This window comes from Rhinoderma darwinii, chromosome 5, assembly GCF_050947455.1.
Source record: "Rhinoderma darwinii isolate aRhiDar2 chromosome 5, aRhiDar2.hap1, whole genome shotgun sequence".
Taxonomy (NCBI): Eukaryota; Metazoa; Chordata; class Amphibia; order Anura; family Rhinodermatidae; genus Rhinoderma; species Rhinoderma darwinii.
Window position 1 is genome coordinate 120318403 of NC_134691.1, and position 24372 is coordinate 120342774.

A 24372-nucleotide genomic window follows, 5' to 3' on the forward strand; every position below is an offset into this window, starting at 1 on the left:
ATTTTCTTCCAGTATCAAGGCCTCCAGCTCCCCCATTTTGCTTGCTAGACTTCTGGCATTTGTGAACATACACTTTAACTTGCCTGTCAGTTTTTCACTTTTATTATCAGAAATGTGATTTGACATTAATCGGTCCTTTTTATTTACACTGATGTTTTGTAACGAAAGGATCTCCTTATCTTGTTGTCTAGTCCTCTCCCCACATTCTGTTTCTCCCCCCACCAATATAGTCTGACCCCTCTCTAACCTGGCTACCCCTTTTTTTTCTACATTGACCTCCCTCCTCAGCCCTAGTTTAAATACTCCGCCACCCCAGCTAGAATTCTCTCCCCCAGCACAGCGGACCCCTTTCCATTTAGGTGCAAATCATCTGCAGAATACAGTTTGTACCCCAATGAAAAGTCAGCCCAGTGCTCTAGGAACCCAAATCCTTCTCCTCTACACCAAGACTTCAGCCATGCATTTAACTCCCTAAGCTCCCGCTGTCTTTCCTGTGATGCGCATGGCACAGGCAGTATTCCTGAGAATACAATCTTGGAGGTCCTTCCCTTCAGCTTGTAGCCTAGTTCTTTAAAATTGTTCTTAAGGCTCCTCCACCTACAATTTATTCTGTCGTTGGTACCGACATGGACCACGACAGCTGGATCATCACCAGCCCCTCCCAGCAATTTGTCCACCCGTTCCACCACATGCCGAACCCTGGCACCAGGGAGACAGCAAACCATTCGGTTGAGGTGGTCTTGGCGACAAATAATTCTATCCGTCTTCCTGATTATAGAATCCCCTACGACTATCAATTGTCTTGGCTTACCTGCATTACCATCCCGCCGACTACTAGCTGGGCTGTTCTCCCGGCTGTTAGGGAGATCAGTATCCACTAGGGCTGCCATTTCTGAGACTGACACCCTTGCATCATCACCCAACTTGGCAATTTTGCCTGGAATGTCAGAAACCGGATCGGCCTTCCTTGTCTTTGACCCCTTTCTACTGCCCCTAACTACATTAACCCAGCTACTTACCTGATCCTGCTCACCCATGTCTTCACCCTCCAGTTGTAACCCACTAACTGCATGCTCTGTGAGCAGCAAGCTCCGCTCAAAATTGTCTATCCTCCTCAGTGTTGCATTCTGCTCCTCCAGATCTCTAATACGAGCTTCCAGGTGAACAACATGCTCACATCTGCCACAGAGATATTCACCCTGGAACTCCGGCTCCAGTCGTGCATACATATGGCAAACTGTGCACTGAAGAAAACCTCCAATCTTGCTATCCATTATCCAAGTTACAAAAAAAAACAGCGAACAGGTGTTAATCAAAAAGATAAAGAAGTAGAAGAGCACTTACTTGGGCTTTAACTCCTCTTTTGAACTCCGGTTTTTGGAACTCCACTTAATATACAAACCACTTGCTAATCAAGCCACAGAGCAGGCTCTACAGAGTAGTGAGGCCTGATTTATACCACCTGGTAGCAGCTAACCCCTCCCTCTTACTCAGCTACTCAGGAAACTGCAAAGGAAAAATGGTTACAAATTATGTCACTTTTGCAAACTTTGTAGCAAGCAAGCAATCAATACATATATCACATACAATGGCCCCCCACTTTGTCACACACAACACAGTAAATCAATCCGGTTTTTGGAACTCCACTTAATATACAAACCACTTGCTAATCAAGCCACAGAGCCACATATTTGCCACATATTTGCCACATATTTGCCACATATTTGTGTATTTTTTTTATTTAACGTTACTTAATATTTTTTTTTACTTTTTTAATTTTTAAACTTGAATGTACTGGTATATATCTATATGCCAGTACATTAGCCTGTGTACTGATAGTATACAGGCAGTTGTTAGGACATACCTCAGTATGCCCTAACAACATGAAATATGGTCAGACAGCGCTGGGCTGTCTGCTCATATATGGTATGTCCCCTGATCGCATCATAGGTATTCCCTCTTATGCAATCTAAGGGGAATCCCCCCTTCTCATTTTCCCCTTGAATGCTGCAGTCAGCTTTGATCGCAGCATTCAGGGCAGTAGCTGCGGAGATGAGAGGTTTCTCTGATCTCCATCGTTACAGCGGGCCTACGGCTGTGTAATACAGTCATTGCCTCACTTCTGACAACAAGTGCGCGTGCGTGGTCAGCATGAGGTGATGCGGCCGGCGCTGCACTCATGGCACTAAAGACATAACATGGAGGTGTTTTGCAGTGCGCCTGCCATGTTCTGTCTTCAGGGCCGGACTCATTAGTGCAGCGACAGCCGCATCACGTCATGCTGACTGCACTCGCACTTGTCAGGACTCAGAAGCGGGGCAATGGCTGTATTACACAGCTGCAGCCCCACTGTAACAACATTACAGTACATTACAACATCCAATACTGAGCTGTGCGAAAAAGCCTAGTGTCAAAATACATGAATTAACGGTATTGAACCATTTGAGGGTGCACGGTATTGAAACAGTATTGAAGTTTCGATGCATCGTGCAACCCTAGTCAGAATGCTACAAGCTTGACATGCCTTCTGAGCATTAGAGAACTTACAGTCTGTTCAAGCAAGAAGGAGTGTCAAAGTTAAAACTTGAAATGCTTTTCCAGGGACGTCACTGCTGTTCTAGAGTGACAAGCTAAAGTGCTCACGAAGCGCAGATAAATTCCTTGAAGAGGTATAAGTTTGTACTAAGGAAACAAAGAAGTGATATAGATTTAATATATGGACTTTGCTTTTATATCAATGTAATTATAATATGGATTATGATTTTTTAGTGAAGATGGATCCAAGAAACCAATATGTGTACCTTTATAAACAAAGCCATAATACAGATGTGAACTGAGCCTTAAAAACAATAATTGGGTGGATAAAAATAAACAAATCTCTTTTTTAACCCCTTAGTGACCAGCCCATTTTAGGCCCTAATGACCAAGCTATTTTATTCGTTTTTCTATAGTCGCATTCAAAGAGCTATAACTTTTTAATTTTTTCGTCTACATAGCTGTATGAGGACTTGTTTTTTGCGGGATTAGTTGTACTTTTTAATAGCACCATTTTTAGGTACATATAATTTTTTTATTAACTTTTATTAACTTTTTTTGGGGGGATTATAAAAAACCCTGAAATTCTGCCACTTTTAATAAATAACATAAATAACATGTTACCTTTATTCTATGGGTCGGTACAATTACGGCGATACCACATATGTAGAGGTTTTTAATGTTTTACGACTTTTGCACAATAAAAACGCTTTTGAACTAAAATTATTTGTTTTTGCATCGTCGCTTTCCAAGAGCCGTAACTTTTTTATTTTTCCATCAATGTAGTGATTTTTTGGGCTTGTTTTCCGCGGGACGAGACGTAGTTTTGATTGGTACTATTTTGGGGTGCATGGGACTTATTGATTCATTTTTATTATGACTTTTTTGGGGGGCAATGGGAAAAAGTTGCAATTTCGCCATTGTTTTTTGCCTTTTTTTTTTTACGGTGTTCACCTTGCGGTTTAAATTACATATTAACTTTATTAATGGAGTCATTACGGTCGCGGCGATACCATATATGTGTACTTTTATTGTTTTTTTACACTTTTACTAAATAAAACCACTTTTTATGGAAAAAAATGGTTTTATTTTTTTTTTTGCTGTAACTTTTATTATGAATCTTTATTTCACATTTATTATTTATTTCATTAGTCCTACTAGGGGACTTTACTGTGCGATCTTCAGATCGCTGATATAATGCTCTGGTATACTTCGTATAGCAGAGCATTATTGCCTGTCAGTGTAAATCTGACAGGCAATCTGTTAGGACGTGCCTCCGGCGCGTCCTAACAGGCATATGTCTAGGGCAGACCTGGGGGCTTTTATCAAGCCCCCGGCTGCCATACCACCCCATCGGAGACCCGCGATTACATTCGCGGGCCGCCGATGGGTGACGGAGGGAGCGCACTCCCTCTGTAAACAAAGTTAAATGCCGCGGTCGCTATTGACGGCGGCATTTAACGGGTTAAACGGCCGCGATCTAAATAAACTTCGATCACGGGCATTGGAGCAGGAGCTCAGCTGTCATCAGACAGCAGAGCCCCGGCTCCTGCCTGCACGGGAGACCCGTGCAAAGCTTAGACTAGGCGAACGTGAAAAGGCGTCAGCCTAGCCTAAGGCCCCTTAGTGACCAACGTAAAAAGGCATATTGGTGGTCACTAAAGGGTTAATGACTGGGCCTGAAAAGGTCTTAATAACCAGCTACATTTTTCAGTTTTTACCTCTCTGCATTTCAGCAGCCATAACTTTTTTATTTTTTTATTGACGTGGCCGTATGAGGCCTTGTTTTATATGGGATAAATTGTATATATTTTTTTTCAAAGTTTGGAGGTAGAAAAAAAATATTTTTACGGCGTGAATATAAGAAAAAGCGAGTCTCGACATCATTATTCTTGTTTATTTTTTATCCTGTTCATGTTTCATGCTAAATAACCCATTAGATTAATTCTTCAGGTTATTACGATAGTTTGCTCTGGAATTCCGCTGCGGCCAGTCCGCTGTGGAAATCCGCAGCGGACAGTTTCTCCATTGGTTTCCACACCTTTTTAGTTAGGTTCATGCACACGTGGCGGAAAACTCTGCTGCGGACCATAGGCTGCGGTGCGGAATTTGGTGTCTGCAGCATACACTGGCTGTTGCGGACGTGTAGCGGACTTGTTGCGGACTCATTGCGGAATTTCTCCATTGACTGCAATGGAGATTCAAAATTCCGCAATGAAATCCGCAGATGTTATGTGTGTTGCGTTGCGTATTGGTTTTAAGAAAAGGATATTTCTTCATTCTGGCTGGACCTATGTATTTCTAGGTCTATAGCCAGACTGAGATGAAATGGTTTAAAAGACAGCAGGAAGTACTCTTCACCTGAATACGCAACGGCTAATCCGCATCAATTTTCTGCACATTTTAGGCAAAGCCGCAACAGAATCTGTAACGCAGATTATGTGCAGCATTGATGCGGTCAGTGTCGGCAGAAATACGCCACGTCTGGCCATGCCCTTAGGGTAGCACATAATATGACCGAACAGCAGGCAAAGTAAACAGACACCCCTGGGGTCCTTTGTAGGTCCCCAGGGCTGACTACAGAGGGATTCCCCGGTATTTGATCACGTCACCGGGTTTCCGATGACGAGATTAAAGCGGGCAGTCCCCTTTAATCTTGCCACGGTCACGGACCGCGGCGATCAAAGGGTTAAATAGCTGGGGACCGAATGTTTTCCGACCCTAGCTGTATTCAGCAGGCTGCTCAAAGATCAGGAGCTGTTAGTTACAGCTCCTGTTTAGATCATAAGTGCTCACAGGAGCGCTCATCAGCCTCTTCTACAGCGATGGCAAAAGACGTAGCTGTAGGCTAAGGACATGCACCGCCTGACATCAAAAGACAGTCGGTGGTCATTAAGGTGTTAAAGATGAGTGAATCTCTTTAAATAGATTTTTGGGCCGATTTTATCAAATCAGCTGTCCAGTATGATTTGGTCTGAATAAATTTGCAGCGAATCTCGATTGCCCCTATTGTCCTATCAGAACAACTCTGAAGTCCTTTAGGACTGTAATAATTGAATACAGTCCTAGAAGACATCAGAAAGTCAATTGGGGCACTTGTGATTTCACCACTAAAATAAAAAAAAATACCATACTCTCCTTCCCTGATCTCCCGTAGCGGCATGTCCCTGCAGGCCTCCTGAGATAACGTAATTTTGTCTCATGTAACTGCAGCTGCCTGGTATTTATCTGCAGCAGTCACATGGGAGAAAATTATATAATCTCAGGAGGCCACCAAGGACACGTCGCTATGGGAGACCAGGTGAATATAGTATTATTCCTACAGCCTCTTCTTCACTCTTCCTTTTTCTTTCCGGTAAAATGGTGGCTGGTGGCGGCCATTTTGCCAATTTATGGGCCGCAAACCTCAAAAGTTTTAGATTACGCCAAATTTGAAACCTTCGGGAAATTCTGACAAAATTAGTTTAATTTATAATCGATTCACTCAACTCTATTCTTTACTTTTCTAATACGTTCTGTTATAAGAGTGGAAATATTGCATATATGTAAATTTTTTGGACTTATGTTCATTGCATGTTGAGGTTTTTTGTGGCATTTTTTCTGGTGTTTTTTTTGCGAGAGAAAACTTTGTGGCCAGCTATTAGCTTAAAGTCAATCAAGAAATATAAAATGCACAAAAATGGAATTTTTTTAGGTGGCTCTTTTTTATTTTATTTTGCATCTTCTGGGTCAGTCGTGCCTCTTAAATAACGCCGCAAGCCGGCTTTGGCTTTATCTTTCATGCCTGTAGTGGCATTTAGTGCCATTTTTTTCCCAATTCCCTTTTTTTTAAAAAGCAAGGGGCAATGTGTGTTACATTTTTTAATGGCATTTTTTGTGTGATTTTTTTCCGAATAAATGATGTGTTGAAAGAGGAATCTTTGCCTCACATGATCTCATCCTTTTTGCATCACATGAACTTTGATTTACATAATTTGCAATGTGAAAAACTCAACCTAAAAAAATCTCAGGTTGCAAAACACAATTGGGCAGAATTACTTAAACTGGTTATTAATGTAAGATTTAGACAGTGTAAACTTAGACAAGGCACGCTAGTGGAGCATGCTGTATGATAAATTTGGTATATCCTGCTAGACATGTTAGATATTTTCCTCTTTCTTATATCACTTCTTGTTGAATTTATGCCAATTTTCTGTGCCAAAATTTTGCCGCACGACAGTACATTTTGAACCCACCCCTTTCTGTTAGACCACAGCCCCTGCTAATCCCTGACTTCTTGGAGAGCGCAGGTTTAAAACAGTTAATAAATGTGGCACACGGCTTGTATAATATATTTCTGGCTCAATTTTAATAGAAAATTTGCCCCCTATTTGCAAAAAATGGTATATAGAAATGCATGTATTATTATAATATTTTTTTATTTATTTTTTAACATTTTTGGGCCAAAAAATAAAAAGTGTGTGTGAAAAGGACCATTTTCAGCCTCTTTTAATTTACAGGTGTGCAACATCTATTTAAAACCTTCTACCCATGTCACTGTATCTTTATGCCTGCATTTTCTTTTGTGCTATTTATTACTATTATTGTTTTTTTTAATTAATATTCTTATTTCAACTTCAGTTTCAGCAAGTCCCTCATTTGAAAGCATATTTACAGTTTTGTCTTTTTTTTAATCAGTTTTATCTTTGCTTCTATAGCTGCTGCTGCCTCAGGCACTATGGGGAGATTTATTAAGACTGGCATTGCATACGCAATCTTAACCCCTTCCCGACATCCCACTCGTTTAACCGTTAAGCCGTTGGTTGGCAAGGCACCTTGGGGGACTGATGAAGGTCCCCAGGTCTGCCATCTTTGAACTCCTATGAAGCCCTGCCTCAGGCAGGGCCTCATAGGAGACTGCTAGTATCACAATATACTGCAATACATTAGTATTGCAGTATATCGTGCAAGCGATCCAACGATTCAAGTTTTTTAATAAATAAAAAAAAATTAAAGTTTAAAAAAAAACTTTTCCCATTTTCCCTCAAGCACAAAGTAAAAAAATAAAAAATTAACATATTTTGTATCTACGCATCTGTAAAAGTCTGAACTATTACAATATATCATTATTCAATCCACACGGTGAACACTGTAAAAAAAAAATGTAAATGGCCAGATACGCTGTTTTTTGGTCACTTCATCTCCCACAAAACATGGAATAAAAATGATCAAAAAGACTCATGTACCCCAAATTAGTACCAATAGAAACTACAGCTCGCAAAACTTTTGTGAAGTTTTCTCAAATAAAAAGAAAATTGAAAAGAAAAGAAACTACAGCTCGCTCCGCATAAAATAAGATTAAAATAAAATACAATTCCCACTACATTATATGGTACAATAAGTGATGCCGTGAAAATCTAGATCCGCAAAAAAGAAGCCCTCATATGGTAATTTTTATGGAAAAATAAAAAAGCTATGGCATTTGGAATGTGGGGAGGAAAAAACAAAAGTGAAAATCCGAAAAATGGCTTAACGGGAAGGGGTTAATATAAAGATAGCTGGAGTTATAGGCCGTGCACGCCTCTTATTGAATTAGACGCAATGCTGGCTGTACGTGCGCCTGAAAGGGAAATCTATAGCACCTGCGATTTTCGCTATGATTTATGACAGTTCTTGGCGTAAATTCTAGTAAATATTTTGAGCCACAACACACCACGTCCCCTTTTTTGCAAAGCCACGCCCACTTTTCCGAAAAGTGATGTGAACGGTGTAAAAGCATCAAAAGTCTAATCTTTTTACTCAAATTGCGACTCTTGATGCATATGTGCCTTTTCTACGCCAGAAAAACACCCCGTAATCTAAATAGGAATATGAATAGGACCTGTTCATGCTCAGAAGGGGTCCAAGAGAATACTCTTTTACCATTTTTTTTTCATTTTTATTACATACAGTATACACAACCACTACATACATACTCTCCCAGCAAACAGTACATACATAAATACATACACACATACATACACCACATAAATGCATGCATTCTCTGTATACACATATATATGCAAGAATTGTTAATTTCATACATAAAGGCAAAATTCGAATAAAGGAATTGTGCAAAAAAAAAATTGGGATGGTTCTATGGCTGCTTTATTGAATCAGCAGCCCTGATTTAGAGCTGCCTAAATCTAATGTGGCAGCCTCTCTACTGCACTCTAAGGGTATATTCACACGCTTAACAAAAAACATCTAAAAATAAGGAGCTGTTTTCAGGGGAAAACAGCTCCTGATTTTTAGACATTTTTTGAGCAACTCGCGTTTTTCGCGGCGTTTTTCGCGGCGTTTTTCGTGGCATTTTTGCTGCGTTTTTTCGGCCATTTTTGGAGCTGTTTTCAATAGAGTATATGAAAAATGGCTCCAAAAACGTGCCATGAAGTGTCCTGCACTTCTTTTGGCGAGCCGTCATTTTACGTGCCGTATTTTGACGCGTGAAATTAAGGCTCGTGGGAACAGAAAACCATAAAACCCATTGAAAGCAATGGGCAGATGTTTGTAGGCATATTAGGGGCGTTTTTTCAGGCGTAATTCGAGGCATAAAACGCCCGATTTACGTCTGAAAAAACTGCGTGTGAACATACCCTTAGGGTATGTTCACACGATGTGTTTTCAGACGTAATTCGGGCCATTTACGCCTCGAATTACGCCTGAAAAAACGGCACCATTACGCCTCCAAACATCTGCCCAATGCTTACAATGGGATTTACAGTGTTCTGTTCCCACGTGGCCCAATTTTATGCGTCGTTTTCAAAATATGGCGCGTAAAAGATGCTGCATAAAAGAAGTGCAGGTCATTTCTTGGGAAGTTTTTGGAGCCGTTTTTTATTGACTCCATTGAAAAACAGCTCCAAAAACGTCCGTAAAATATGCCGCAAAAAATGCGAGTTGCTAAAAAATGTCTGGAAATCAGGAGCTGTTTTCGCTTGACGTATTTTGCTAAGCCGTGTGGATATACCCTCACAATGGCCCAGTTCTGCTGCTAGAACTCCAACCAAGTGCCCGACAACTGTTGCCTTTCTAAATATTTAGCCCCCTCACCCAAGTCTCCCATCATCAGTATACCCAACATAAATGTTAATGTTAATTAATAATACTGTGTTATGTAACAGATTGAAAACAAGGTCTTAGACCACATAAAAATATATATCTTCTATCACAGTCTATGGTCACAGTTTAGTTTTGGCAAAACACATTAATACTAGACTGATATAATTTAGTATAACAATTGTAAGATAATTAACTATTAATTGTCAATTAGGTAGCTGTGGTATTATCTGTACACAATTAAATGTATTTCCATAATTGTAATCATTTTAACTTGATGCATAAACAATTATTGTCAGTGATTTGCTTTGTTGAAAGTGCTTACTGTATTCATAAGCGATTATTTTGAATGTCGTGTTTTGTTACGGTGACATCCGTCAGTCGTAGTAAAGACATTTACAAATCGGAGGCAGTGTTAGCAGTTGAGCAATAACATTGAACATCTTTGTTTTCTGCATTGAAGAAGACACTTAAAAGGTCACGCTTCTAACCAGAGAAATAATGAAAAGTTACATATTAGGTTGTTAAGAAATAAATTGATCAATGTAAAAATGTAAGGACATCCTGCATGCATGCACAGCGACTGTACTGGGTGTGCAATTTAGAGCAATAAAATCTGGATTGCTCACTTGATGAAAAACAGAGAATGCAAATTGAATTTCAAATGTTATTGTTCCAGCTGCCGAAATAACATAAAATAAAGACTAATACGCAACTCTTCGTGTAAAATGCAGATAAATATTTTTTTAGAAATGTTCATGGAAAAAGTGACTGAATATTATATATATATGCTAAATTAATAATCTTAATAAAGTGGCGCGGACGCCTCCTGAGGAGACACGTGTCAAAGCGTCCGGTGACATGCTATCATGGATATGATATCAGTCTTGTACCTTTCCCTCTTTCTTGACCCATCCAATCTTTTCTTAATATTAGGATTTCCTTTTCTGATAGTTGGGTTTCCTGAAGTAAAGCAATATCCCTTTTAAGTTTCTGTAGATGCCTAAGAATGCTATACTTTTAATCAGGTTAATGTTAGCACAGTCTTTGTTGATGGAGAGGTCAGACACAGATGAGGAAGTCGCTCACCGACGCCTGCCGATCCACCCTATTTTAAAGCTAGGCGCTGGACGAAGAACCGCCATTACATCATTACAACACAGAACCGATCTTATTGTAGACCTGCTATTTTAAGATCTTATGTAATGATTTGATTCCTACGGTACTCAGAGCAAGAACCGACCGGATAGTACAATTTCAAAGAGGGATTGAAGATACGTTTGCTATGGGGAGCGGCAAACAAAGTCTATATAAAGATATTGAACATATTAGGAAAGGGTATAACATGGAAAGGGATTACATTTTAAAAGGTGTCAATCAGAGTCCAGCAGAGATGGATGTGGTACCAGGGGTGAGATGTAGAGGAGTTAGGGTTGAGTAACAAAGATGTAGTAGAGCTGGGTATGCTGTACAGTAGCATAGGCAGCAGGTTAGGCTGTTGGGCCAAGGTTCAGTAATTCGAATGTAGAAGAGCAGAATATACGGTACAATGGGAGAAGAAGAAGAGTATTCAAGCAACCTGGGTCTAACAGAAGTCATTAAGAGGTCTAGCACAGTACACAAGGGAAAAGAGTCTACTCAGGGAATTCACTAAAATAACTGTCAGTGAGGCCTGTTTATTAGGGATTAAAATTTTGGCCCGGTCTCTCTATTGAGAGACTCATTGAGACTCATTGAGGAGGTGGCTGGAGAAGAGATAGTGTGGGAACGTGGACAATTAAGTGGACACCTTACTGATGAATTTTAGGTACATTGTATGGTTCTAAACTCATTCAGTTGACAGCAAGAAAACAAGTTTGTTTCAGTGTTTCATATTGACATAATGGAATACAAGGTTATTTTGCTTTGCAGTCAATGTTTTTGACATGGCTTGCTAAAGGGGTTGTCCACTACCGGACAACTGATGACCTATCCAATCAGTATGTGATTGGTGGGGGTCGGACACCCAGACCCCGCACCAATCAGCTTCCCTGGCTGCCTCCAGGCACCGTACGTCCATGATGGAAGCAGATGGTTCCGGCCACGGAATAGCGTCCGAGCTGCCGTACTGCAGCTCTGCTCTTATTCAAGTGAATAGGAGCAGAGCTGCAGTTCGGCAGCATGGCCGTTATGCACTGTACGGAGCCAACTGCTTCCGGCTCTGTACATCGCATACAGTGCAATGACATCTGGTGCCCGCAGGCAGCCGAAGAAGCTGATCGGTGCGGGGTCCGGTTGTCGGACCTGCACAATGATATATTGATGACCAATGGATAGGTCATCAGTTGTCCGGTAGCAGACAAACCCTTTAAGGTGCTTACATAACTAATTCCTTAGAAGCGAAGTTTGTTGCCTTGGCTTGTTTCTTCTTGGATTGCCTATGGTGAATGGATCGTGACTCTGATAAATTGCACAGATTGATTGTGTCAAAAGTCGCCCTGAGGTCATCCTGGATTTCATACTACATTTGTCCTTCAGCGCTGGGGTTTAGCAGCCAGCCCATGACAATTGGCTGATAATCGGAAGGGGCTGTTTCTTAAGAAGGGGTTGTCTAGATAATCTCTTTAAGGGTGAGAACACACAGCGAGGCAACCGTAGGCAGTCAAAACCACACCCACCTATTTTGGGCGAATGAGTGCACAATTATTCCAGTAATGCTACAGTTTTACCGGCTAAATAGTGCAGCGATTCGTCACACATGTGGGCATTGTTTCAGCCGTCTGCAGCTGCGGCGCTGTGTGTTCTCTCCCTAAATACAAGGAAAATTTTTCCTCCACATCATGAAGCGGACAACATAATGACCCAGAAGCTTTAACGAGTAAATAGAATATCAGAGTGGAATATTTTTTTTTTTTATTTGTTTAATCTGAAGCAAGATTAGTGTTCGATTTCTACAGATCTCCCAAAAATGAAATCTATAAGTACTGTTTATGTGATGTGACAGTTTTGTTGGTCTACAATATTTTTCACCGTTTTTAGGGTTCCCACATTCTCTGTATCTTTAAATAAATGTTTCTATTATATTAAGTGTACAAGACATTTGTCTAGTTTTCGAATAAATATGTGTTTGATGCTTTCTTTGACACTGAAAGTTAATAAATTTAAATTAATGACTCCAAATTAAATAAATGATAGGTTGATCTTTCAGTATTCTATATATTTATTTCATAATTTCTGCTCAGAAGTCTTCCTTCCCTACATTACTTTGACTTCCCTTTTCTAATTTTACATATTACATGAGCAATAAGGAACATTACATGACCTTGATAAAAGAATACAGAATTAGCTTTATAATTGGTGATTTAGAATTCATCTGTAGAACTTTGATCTGACTCAGGAAGTTAGTGTCTTACATGTGGCAGATTATACATTTTTTATCTGGTTATTTAAGATGCAATTTTCGTACAGATTGGCTCCTATTCTCGTTAAATAATGAAGGATGTTTGTCTCGTTTTGTCTTCAATTTATGCAAATTCTGAACCAAACTCAAAAAACAGAACAGTCATATGCTTTAGAAATGATTGGTGCTTATTAGAACAATGATATCAGAGTTGTTATCTCCACAGGATGTTTTCTACTGTATTTGATTAGATGTAGGGTAATGTGAACATTAACTTTTTCTAGGAATTCATTCTAAAGTAGCAAATCGTCTTTACCTTCGCTTCTAAGGAATTAGTTATGTATGCCACTGTTTTCTTATAATTAGCATGTATGGAACCAAAGAAAGCTTCACCCCACACAACCATTTTTAAATCTCAGGATGAATGTTTAATCTAATAAAAAATGTTAAAATTTAAAATTTTTATAAACACAATTTATTCTTAGCATACAGACAGCTCCTCTTTTTAAGAGTTAGGCCTTGCTGACACACTGCACATTTGCGCATATAAGGCCTTGATTTCTTCTGTTTATGTTCCGTTCCTGTTTTTGTCTCAAAAAATACATGCAAAATCAGCAGCAAATCTGCACTGTGTGAACAATGCCTAAAGTCGACCTGACATTAGCTGATCTCGGCAAAGCTGGCTTTAAAATCCGCTCTTATTACTGGGAAAGCTGAAGCAAGGCTTAGGCCGGGTCTCCACGAAGCGTAAACGCTGCGGAATTTCCGCAATGGAATTATGTGCAGAAATTCTGCAGCATTTATAGTAGCAACAAAGTGGATGAGATTTAGAAAATCTCATGCTCACGCTGCAGAAAAAAAATGAAGCGTAGACGTTAATAAATTGACCAGTGGTGCGTAATATAATTCCATAGCATGTCAATTTATGCTGCGTTTTCATTGCTTTTCTGTTGCGAGTTTTCCCCCATTCAATAGGATGCAAAGCTCGCAATAGAAAGCCAAGTGTTGCGACATTTGCGGCGGAATCGCAGCAAATCTGCCACAAAAATTGCAATTTAGAGAAAAAATATATATAGTTACCCATAACTCTCTGCTTCTTCCTTCTGTCCGGCCTCCTGGGATGATGTTTCATCCCATGTGACCGCTGAAGCCAATCACAGGGAGGAGGTAAGTATAAACTTTTTTTCCAGCGCTGCTTTCCCAGCAGAAATTCCACCCGAAAAACCGCACCACAACGTGGTGCGGTTTTACGGACGGAATGTGCTGTGTGTGCCAGGTCAAATACGCTGCACAGTTTTTACACAGCGTATTCGACCCGTGGGAACCCGGCCTTAATAGTAGTCCACACATCATTTTTTGGCGCTGATTTTGACGCGGTAACAGCACCAAGAGAAGTTCCAAATCACCCCCCCCCCCCATTGATTTTAATGGGAGGCAGAGGTGTTTTTATTCCTGGGCAGCTTTTGGCCGCTCAAGGAAAATAAAGTAACAAGCTCTTTCTTTGAGCGGTCTCCATCTCTGACTTCCCATTGAAATCAATGAGAGCCAGAAAAAACCACTCGTTTTGGAGCATTTTTTGGAGCATTTTTTTACAGCAGTGTTTTTGCATTAGATTCACGCTAAAAGAAATGTGGCAAAAAAAACACTGCAAAAAAAAAAACTGCTTAAAAAGAAAAACTGACATTTCTAAATCTGGCTCAAAATTACAGAATGGATTTTGAGGTAGATTTTCTCTGCCGGAGCAAAATATGCCGTGTAAACTACTCCTTACATTTCCCCTGCAGGAACCGCTAAAGGGGAAATGTAGTATTACATTATTACATGCAGGCCATTTAAATGAGTGTCTGTCCACATAATCTCATCAGTCCTGCACTGTTAAATATAGGAGAAATCCATATATCCAATTTTTATTATCTATCTATTTACTACCAATTGGTAACATATTGATTGGAATTTTAATAGATTAGTATATTAGCTTGTATGTATTTGCCTTATTTTATAGCATTATGTTTATAAAACTTGAATGCGATATTAATATTTAGTTAATTTTTTTATGCACCTTGATTATTTATTTATAGTGGCAATTTGCATTAACAGTAGATTGTTATAAAGAGTAATCAGATAATTTGCAATTAATTGCCAAGTCATTCCTTGCCATGAAAATGAACTTTAGCACAAAAAAACATTTCCACTGCATTTCAGCCCTGCCACAAAATGACCTGCTGACATAATTTCATTGGTCTTCTCGTTCGCTCAGGAGAAAGTGTTAACAAGGACAAGGCAGCTGATATCGCTCAGTCATGCTGATTGAATTATAAGAGCAGACTGGTATGTTAAGCAGATGGTGCTTGAAATAATTGTCTTTTTCTGTTAACCATGGTTACCTCCAAGGAAACACATGCATTCATCATTGCTTAGCATCAAAAGGGCTTTACAGGCAAGGACAATGAGGCTTGTTTAATTGACCCTAAATAAACTATTTATCGGATCATCAAGAACTTCAAGAAGAAAAGTTCAATTGCTGTGAAAAAGGCTTGAGGGCGCCCAATAAAGTTCAGCAAGTGCCAGGACCATCTCCTAAAGAGGATTCAGCTGCAGGATTGGATCAACACCAGTACAAAGCTTGCTCAGGAATGGCATCATGCAGGTGTCAGTGCCCTGGTGTTAAGAAGGGCAATAAAAAAGTCACCTCTCACCAAGAAAAACACTAGAATGGAGGAAAGCCTGCAGAGGGCTCTATGGAGGGAATAATCCCCCCATAGAGCCCTCAGTAGTTACTATACTGCAAGGGGGGTTTGAGCATCTGACTAACTGCAGAGGGCTCTATGGGGGGGGGGGGGTAAACCCCCTATAGAGCCCTCAGTAGACAGTTAGATTCTCAGACCCCTCCCTTGCAGTATAGTAACTACTGAGGGCTCTATGGGGGGATTATTCCCCCCACACAGCCCTCTGCTGTCAGCAAGATGCTCAGACCCCTTTCTTGCAGTACAATCCCACCAAGCATTGGCCAATCACTTTGAAATTAGTGGGGACAGGAGGCTGAGTGCAGCATAATCCTTCCCCATAGGGGGAATTAGCGCCTTGGTAACCACAGTTGTCTGTTTGGCGACATCCATTACTAAGGCTGGGACTTTGTGTTAGCCAGTAAAAAGACTGGCGCTAACCCCCATTATTATCCCGGTACCCATCACCACCAGGGGTCTAGGGATGAGCCAGGTACAATCCAGTACCCGACCATCTGTGGTGATGGTCAGGTACAGGGGCGGTCGCAGGCTGGCATTATTAGTCATCACCCTGGTACTGTTGGACTGTGGCTGCTTTATTGTATCTGGCCGGTTATCAAAAATAGGGGGGACCCCACGTCATTAAAAAAAAATAAAAAATTTAAATAAACGATGTGGGGTCTCCCCCATTTTTCATAATCAGCCAGATACAACACAGAAGCAGGCTAGCATTACCAGGGTGGGAAGGGCCACTGTTTTTGTCCCTTCCCAGTCTGACAATACCAGCCTGAGGCCGCCCAATTGCCCGACAATCACTATAGATGGTCGGGTATTGGGTTGTGCCTGGCTCATTCCCTATATCCCCGGTGGTGATGGGTACCAGGGTAATATTGTGGGTTAGTGCCAGCCAACACTAAGCCCCAGCCTTAGTAATAGACGTCGACAAACAGACAACTGCCATTACTTAGGCGCTAATAAAGTATTAAAATAACAGACACATACAAAAAATTTTTTATTGAAATAAAAACTCCCCCACACAACCCTCTTTCACCGTTTTATTTTTATAAAAACTTAGATCATCAAAGTAGTTAAACAAATCTATGACTTACTCCAAATGGTCCAGCAGAATCTACCAAAAAAAGAAAAGTTAGCAGTATTAAAAATTTTTTTTTTTACATAGTTTTAATTTTTTTGTTTCAATTTACAAGTCTGAATGATCCAATAGAGGTTGGCTATTTGGATTTCTTATGATTTTTTTGTGGATGGGTGGGGGGGCACCATTTAAATTTTCACCTCAGGCAGAAAGGCTAGAATCGGCCCTGACTGTACTGTATGTCAGCCGGTACATAGTAAAGGCTTGTCCACACGTAACGGAATTGCTGCGTATTTTCCGTCCATAATTGCGGACGGAAAATACGCAGCAGAATAAAGTAAAGTGGGTGGGATTTAACAAATCTCATCCACACACTGCGTATCATTTCCAACCAGAAAATTACCTGCGGTGCCCATTTTCCATACTGCAGCATGTCAATTCCTGCTGCGGAAAGTAGACTGAATTGCTGCGTTTTTCAGAGGAGATATCACTATCTCAGATCATTGAAAGAAAATGCAGTGGAATGTTTACTAGTTTTAAATTTTCTGCAGCAATTACGTTACGTGTGGACAGGCCCTAAACCTGTCTGTAGAGCTGGCCTAGCAATTATGCTCACACAGGGAATATTTCCTGCAGAGAAATATGCAGAAAATCCACAACAAACACATATTCTTACTGACGCAGATTTGAAAGTAGATTTCACCTTTTGATATCGGTGAAGTCTGACACCTTTCTTCAGCAGAATAGATCATGATGTGGATCTGAAAATTTCAGCAAGCCCTAAAATGTATCCAGATTTTTATTCCGATGTGTGAATGGGGTTTTGAAAAAATTTCACAGTAGTTCGCTACAGATTTTCCTTGCAGAATTAGCACAGAAAATCTGCAGCAAATCTGTTTATTGTGAATATGTCTTAGGGTATGTGCGATTTTTCTGCGTTTTTTTATGGCGGTTTTTTGGAGCTGTTTTACTATAGAGTCAATGAAAAATGGCTCCAAAAACCTCTTAAGAAGCGACATGCACTTCTTTTTCGTGGCCATATTTTTACGTGGCCGTTTTGAAAAACGGCCGCTTAAAAGACGCCCCGTCGGAACAGAACGCCGTATTTCCCATTCAATCAATGGCAGATGTTTGGAAGCGTTCTGCTTCCGATTTTTCAGCCATTTTCCGGGACGTTTACGGCCCAAAAAACGGCTGAAAACACTACGTGTGCACATACCCTGAAAGCTACTGGTCCTTCTTTGCCCTTCCACAGGTTGTTTAGGCAAAGTTTTTTGCCTCCACCCTTTTTTTTACCTTCACTATCTCCTATTGGAAAAAAAAGTCAACATGTAGAGAAAACTGCAAAATTATGTATTCTAAGGCAGAGCTCACACAGAGTTTTTTTACGAGTTTTTTTTTACGTGGAAACCGCGTCGGAAAACGTGCCAAAAAACGGCCGAAAATCCCTTCTATTGATTTCAATGGGAGACTGAGGCGTTTTTTTCCCACGATCTGAAAAAACGTCTCGCGGGAAAAAGAAGCGACATGCCCTATCTTTGGACGTTTACGTCTCTGACCTCCCATTGACATCAATGTGAGGCAGAGAAAGCGCATTTCGCTGTGTTTTTTGCCCACGGCGCTCAATGGCCGCGGGTGAAAAACGCAGCAAAAATCGGCGTGCAGGCAGCGCAAAATCTGCAACACAATTTTCCTCTCTAATGGCCTGAATTGGCCTTTTACTCCTTTAGATGCTGCAGTGAATAGCGACTGAAGCACCAGAAGTAGTTTGACAGAGGGAGGCAGTTTCTTCAATTAAATATTAAATTTCTCTGTTAGATCACGCTAGTTTTTGATCATTGCCATGTGTAAACAGGGAAGTGATCAGCTGACAAACAAGCAAATGCTCATTTGTAGACTTATTGGATCTTTTAAGTGCCCAAAAAAATGTTAGGTTTTCAGTAGCACATCTCACTGTGTACACAAGGGATGTGCTGTCAACAAGATGAAAAATGTATCGGGACAATTGATTGTAGTAACGAGCGTTCGCCCCCGTATATATATTTTCTCTGTTGCGATGGCACAAATGAACGCCGATCGACATGGTGTTATGTTGACTGGCGCTCATTACCGCTCAGATAATCTGCCCATATAAACCCACCATTAGTGCCCACCCCCACATGGGATAAATAAATTAACAAAATAATAAATAAATCAAAAACATGTCCCAAAAAAGTCATTATTTTGCATAAAATGTATTTTATTGCCCCTACATTACATAAAAACAAAAAACCTACACATATTAGGTATCTACACGACCGTTATAATCTGAAGAATTAATTTGACGGGTTATTTAGTGTGAAATGTGAACGATATAAAAAATAAACTAGAAAAACTATGCAGAGAATCGCATTTTCCTATATTCACGCTGTCAAAATATTTTTTTTCTACCCCCAATCTGCGAAAAAAAATTACTATTTCTCCCTTCTCCCGCATAAAACAAGGCCTCATACAGCCACGTCAATGAGAAAATAAAAAAGTTATGGCTGTTGAAATGCAGAGAGGCAAAACAGAAAAATTTACTTGGTCATTGAGGGGTTAAATCCAGCCATCGTTAAAAGAGTGATGTTTTCATGTTGGAATCGCATGCGCATGTGAAATCTCTGATACAGTGCTAGAATAACAATAGAAAGTGCTTAAAGGGGTTGTCCGATGCCAGAAAATCTACCTACTTCTATAGCAATTGTAAAATGAAGATACTAATATACTTTCATTTTAAAAACTGCACAGATGTCCAGGTTTCCATGCCCTGTCTTGGTTTCGGAAGTGGCATTCCTCCCCTAAGCCGGGCTGGCTTATCTAGCACCCAGCACCCGGGGCACATGGAAAAACATACAGGCTGAACTTACATACGGGATTGTGCCATAATAAATAGAACAGAGGAATTTTCTTTAGTAGGTTAAAATTGAAGAAATTCCCCAGGGGTGGTGTCTCCAAATGTAATGGTTGTGGTGTGACTACACCTTTAAACTGTTTTCAAATATTTTTTTTAATTGAATATTATTTTATTTATATCAGAGAGTATAGGAAACAAAGCGGAGATGAAATATATCTCTCCAGGGTGCTCTCTTCCCTCCCTTGCTCTCTCTTCCTCTTTTTCAAATGCTATTTCTCCAGACAAATGTTTTCCTCTCCCAGATTTTCCTAAGGAAAATAATTGTAGCCTCACACATAAAACTTCCAGCAGAAGTAAAAGCAGCATCAACAGAAAAGTTCATTTTAGTTTTCTTTCTTTTTAGCTTTAATATCTATTCAATATTGCCCTCTTGTGGGCATTCATACAAACCATACACCAATATGTAATGCATACAAAGTTTAATTGTAATAGTTTAATTGTAATAATTTTGTAATAATTTTAATAGTAAAAATAATTATACACTCCAGTGTCAGTTATTATGGACTAAATCAGCATATTGTATGAAGTAACTGTGGGTACATAACATAAACATTATTACAGCTTTCATATTAAAAAGAATCTACATAAAAAGTTGAGACACTTTGCAAATTTAGCATTACTTATCTTTTACTGATACTGAGTTAAAGGGTATATACCATGTGATTGTTTTACATTTTATTAAGGCTAAGTTCACACTACTGTTGTCTTCCGTTTAGGTTTCTTCCGTTAGAGGAAGAAATTACCGAAAATCCAAACGGAAAGCTTCCGTTTAAATTACCATTGATTTCAATGGTAAGTCTTTCGTTTCAGTGGGATTCCGTTTGCCTCCGTTCGGTAGGTTTCCATTTTTTTCTTGCTGAACTATGCTGTTTTCATAAGTCCCAAAGAACTGAATACGCTGCTTCCGTAACTGCCATTCTCTACTATGGGAGCTACGGAAACAGCGTAGCTCAGCAAGATAGGCTGTTTTCGTAACTCCCAACCATATAACCAGGAAGTGGCCGGGAGTCAGCGAGAACAGACAAAGGTAGAGCAGGGTTTAGGGGGCCCCGTTCTAGAGATAGGTTCTGGTTCCAGAGGTCGGACCCGCATCTATCTGACATTTATGACATATTCTGTGGATATGTCATAAATGTCCCTCGTGGGAAAACCGCTTTGACATTAACTTTATTTACTTTATAACTTTATTTAACTGATTTTTACTTTATTTACTAGTCTCCCTAGGGAACTAGCGATCGTTAAATCGCTTGCACTATATACTGCAATACTAATGTATTACAGTATACAGTACCTCTGACAGGCACCCACTAAGCCCTGCCGGAGGCAGGGTTTAATCGGGGCATAAAGATAGCAGACCTGGGGCATTCCTTAGGCACACAGGCTGCCATGTTAACAATCAGCACCCCGCGATCGGGTATGATGGGCTGTCAGAGGTGGTCACCCCCTCTTTCTAATGTCGCATCTAAGGGGTTAAACTAGCGAGAGTGCGCTTGAGCGCGATCCTGCTTTTTACAGTGAAGTATCGGTTGTAACATACAGTCGATACCTGCGTTGAACTGGACTCTGAAATATGATGTACAAGTCTTGGATGCTGAGGTGTCTGTTATTACTACAAAAAGTAACATAGTAACATAGTATGTAAGGCTGTAAAAAAAAAATGTCCATTCAGTTCAACCTTGTATCCTGTAATGTTGATCCAGGGGAAGGCAATTTTCCTAATCTTGGGTAAAAAAAAATCCTTCCCAACTCCTAATATGGGAATCAGAATAAATTCTTGGATCAACGACTCATCTACAGTAATCTAGTACCCATAACTTGTAATATCATTACACTAAAGAAAAGTATTCAGGCCCCTTTTGAGCTCTTTTGGTGAATTTCCTCTGGCAGAGTTCTATAGTCTCACTGCTCTTACAGTAGATAATCCCTTTCTAGGTTTGTGTAAAATTCATCTTTCCTCCAGACATCGATGATTCTCTTTTGTTTTAGTTACAGTCCTGGGTATAAATAGATCATGAGAGATCTTTTAATATATTTATACATAGCTATTAGGTCACTCCTCAGCTGTCTTTTTTCCTAAACTAAATGATCCTAATTTTGATAATCTTCCTGGGTACTGTAGTCCACCAATTCCATTTATTACATAGTTGTAATAAGACACATGTCCATCAAGACATATTGAAAAAAAGACACAGGTCCATCAAGTCCAACCTATAATCCTACCGTATTAATCCAGAGGAAGGCAAAACCCCCATGAGGTTGTTGCCAATTGGCTCATTAGGGGAAAAATTCATCCTTGACCTCAAATATGGCAATCAGAATAAATTTCTGGATCAACGTCCCATCTCCAGAATCTAGTACTCATAACCTGTAATATTATATTTTTCAAGAAAGGCATCAAGGCCCTTCTTGAACTTCTTCAAAGAATCAACAACTTTGGTTCCCTACCCTTAAAGGCTATGTACACCTTTGAAAAAAAATGAATATTTTTTTAATAGAAATGTGTATCAGTGTGATTGGTGCCTTGTAATTACATTTTATTAAAAAATATTTTTACTTTTTCAGATACAACCGCTTTTATCCTGTATACCGAGCAGCTGTATATAGCACTAAAACTTGTATCTGTCAGGTGAGTGGGGCTGACGGGTTCAGTGACAGCAGGTCCTGCGTTTTTCTGAAATGCAGGATCGAGCTGTTATAGATCACATCTAAATTCAGAACTTAGATGTGGTCAATAACAGGTGGATCCGGCGTTTTAGAGACATGCAGAACCCGCTGTTGTTGAAACTGTCAATCCCGCTCTTCTGACCGATTCAGGTTTCAGCGCAAGATACAGCGCTGGATTTGTGCAGTAGCAGAGGGGCCTGGTAACCATAGCGTGCATGTCTTCCTGCTGTGAGGCAGGGAAAGGCTAGAGGCTGCAGATGCTGGGGTTAAGTATTAGAGAGGGGATTTGGGCCTACGCAGAGCTAGAAGCAGATACTGCTATTTTGCTGAGTAAAAAAAAAGTGGGAGTCACAAAGCAGATGTGAGCTATTGGGAGACTTTTACAGACCGGGGCTGACAGAGGCAATGCATGGAGGAGGGTGGCCTGACAGAGTATTGTGGGCCATTGCTGAAGCGGCTACAGTGGCAGAGTATTTATCAGCTGAAGTGCAAGCTTTGAGGAGTCTGCTGAGGCTGTGGAGATAATCCGCCTGGGAGTGGGAACCAGTCGATGGGTGAGCATTACTTCTGCGCAAAATTTGCTTTAAGGCCAAGTGGGAGATAAAGAGATTTCTGGATTGGTGGGCCTGTAAGGAACGTTATAGTGGGGATTGGTTGCCCTGTACGCCTGAGACGTGTCCTAGTGATTGTAGTCCTAGGAATGGCTAAACTACTTGAATAGTCATTGGAGACATTTGTGGTGGGTCAGAGTCCTAGTGGAAAGGTTATCTTGATCTTGGATTGACTGGAAGTGTAAAAGCAGACCTGGCATAGAGTCTGGAGACCTCCTGGTAGAACTGCTTGTTTGGCATGACTGGAATAAAATATTAGACGATGGTGTCTTAGAAATACTAAACATTGAAGTGTAGGGTGGGTGCCATTGGGAGACTTAGGGAACTCTAGAGGTAAGGGCCGGAAGGTGAACGGAAGGTGAAGACAGAGCGCCTAGATGATTCGAGGGGGACTAGAAAGGTGAGAAAGCTGTCAAGGGGGCGTCAGACTGTGTGAAGTAACATAGTCTGGGTGTAATCTTTGGTAGATAAGTAGAGATCTGCAACAGGGATCTTAAATGATAACTTTATTAAAATGCTTATCTAGTTAGACATTTTTGTAACGTCCAAGAGATTGTGCCACTTTAAATGTTGTAACCATTAAGCTTGCTGTGCTTCATACAGAGAAAACAACCATATGCTTGTGTGCCACTGTAATAACAGTTGTGTCCAGTAAAAATAACTTGTTCAACATTCATTTGGTCTGCGATTGTGTTTTATTCAAGGGGATCCACTCCTGTAACTGCAGGTTATGAGGTAGCAAATCTTTCCATTTTGTCTGTCAAACCAGTCTTACTTTGAGGCTGTGATGATTGCTGAGTAATGGTTCGCACTTTGCTTTTCATAGCCTGCATTTTATTCTTCTTGCTTTTGCGTGGCGTAAACCTTGCGCAGAGATCCCCAGGCACATGTCCCATAAGCAAAGTTCTCCAGGTCTATTATGCGGAGGTCTATATTGTCAACTCCTGGTACTGTCTGCCTATCTGAAAACGTGGCCCCGCTGTATTTTCTCTGTTTTGGAGCACAGTCGTTATAGTAGATCTCCTTTGCTTCTGTGTTGGCACTCCAAGCAGATTCAGGCTAGAACACTCTCACACGGCGTCCAACACCTATCATCGCAGGGAAACAGGTCTAAAGATCAGAGGTTTGAAGAACCTTTTCAGCTCACATTCTAACATCATATTTGGAATTTTGAGGCAGATCTGCCTGCTCTTTTTTTGCAGTGATTTTCACATGTGGCCATTGAAGCTAATTCAAGGAATATGGGCCACAGGTTTCTGTTATTGATTTAATGGGAGGTCAGAGGCGGAAACCAGAGCAAGAAAGGACATGCCACTGTTTTTCCCGCGGGCGTCCAAAAGCCGTCCGGGAAAAAA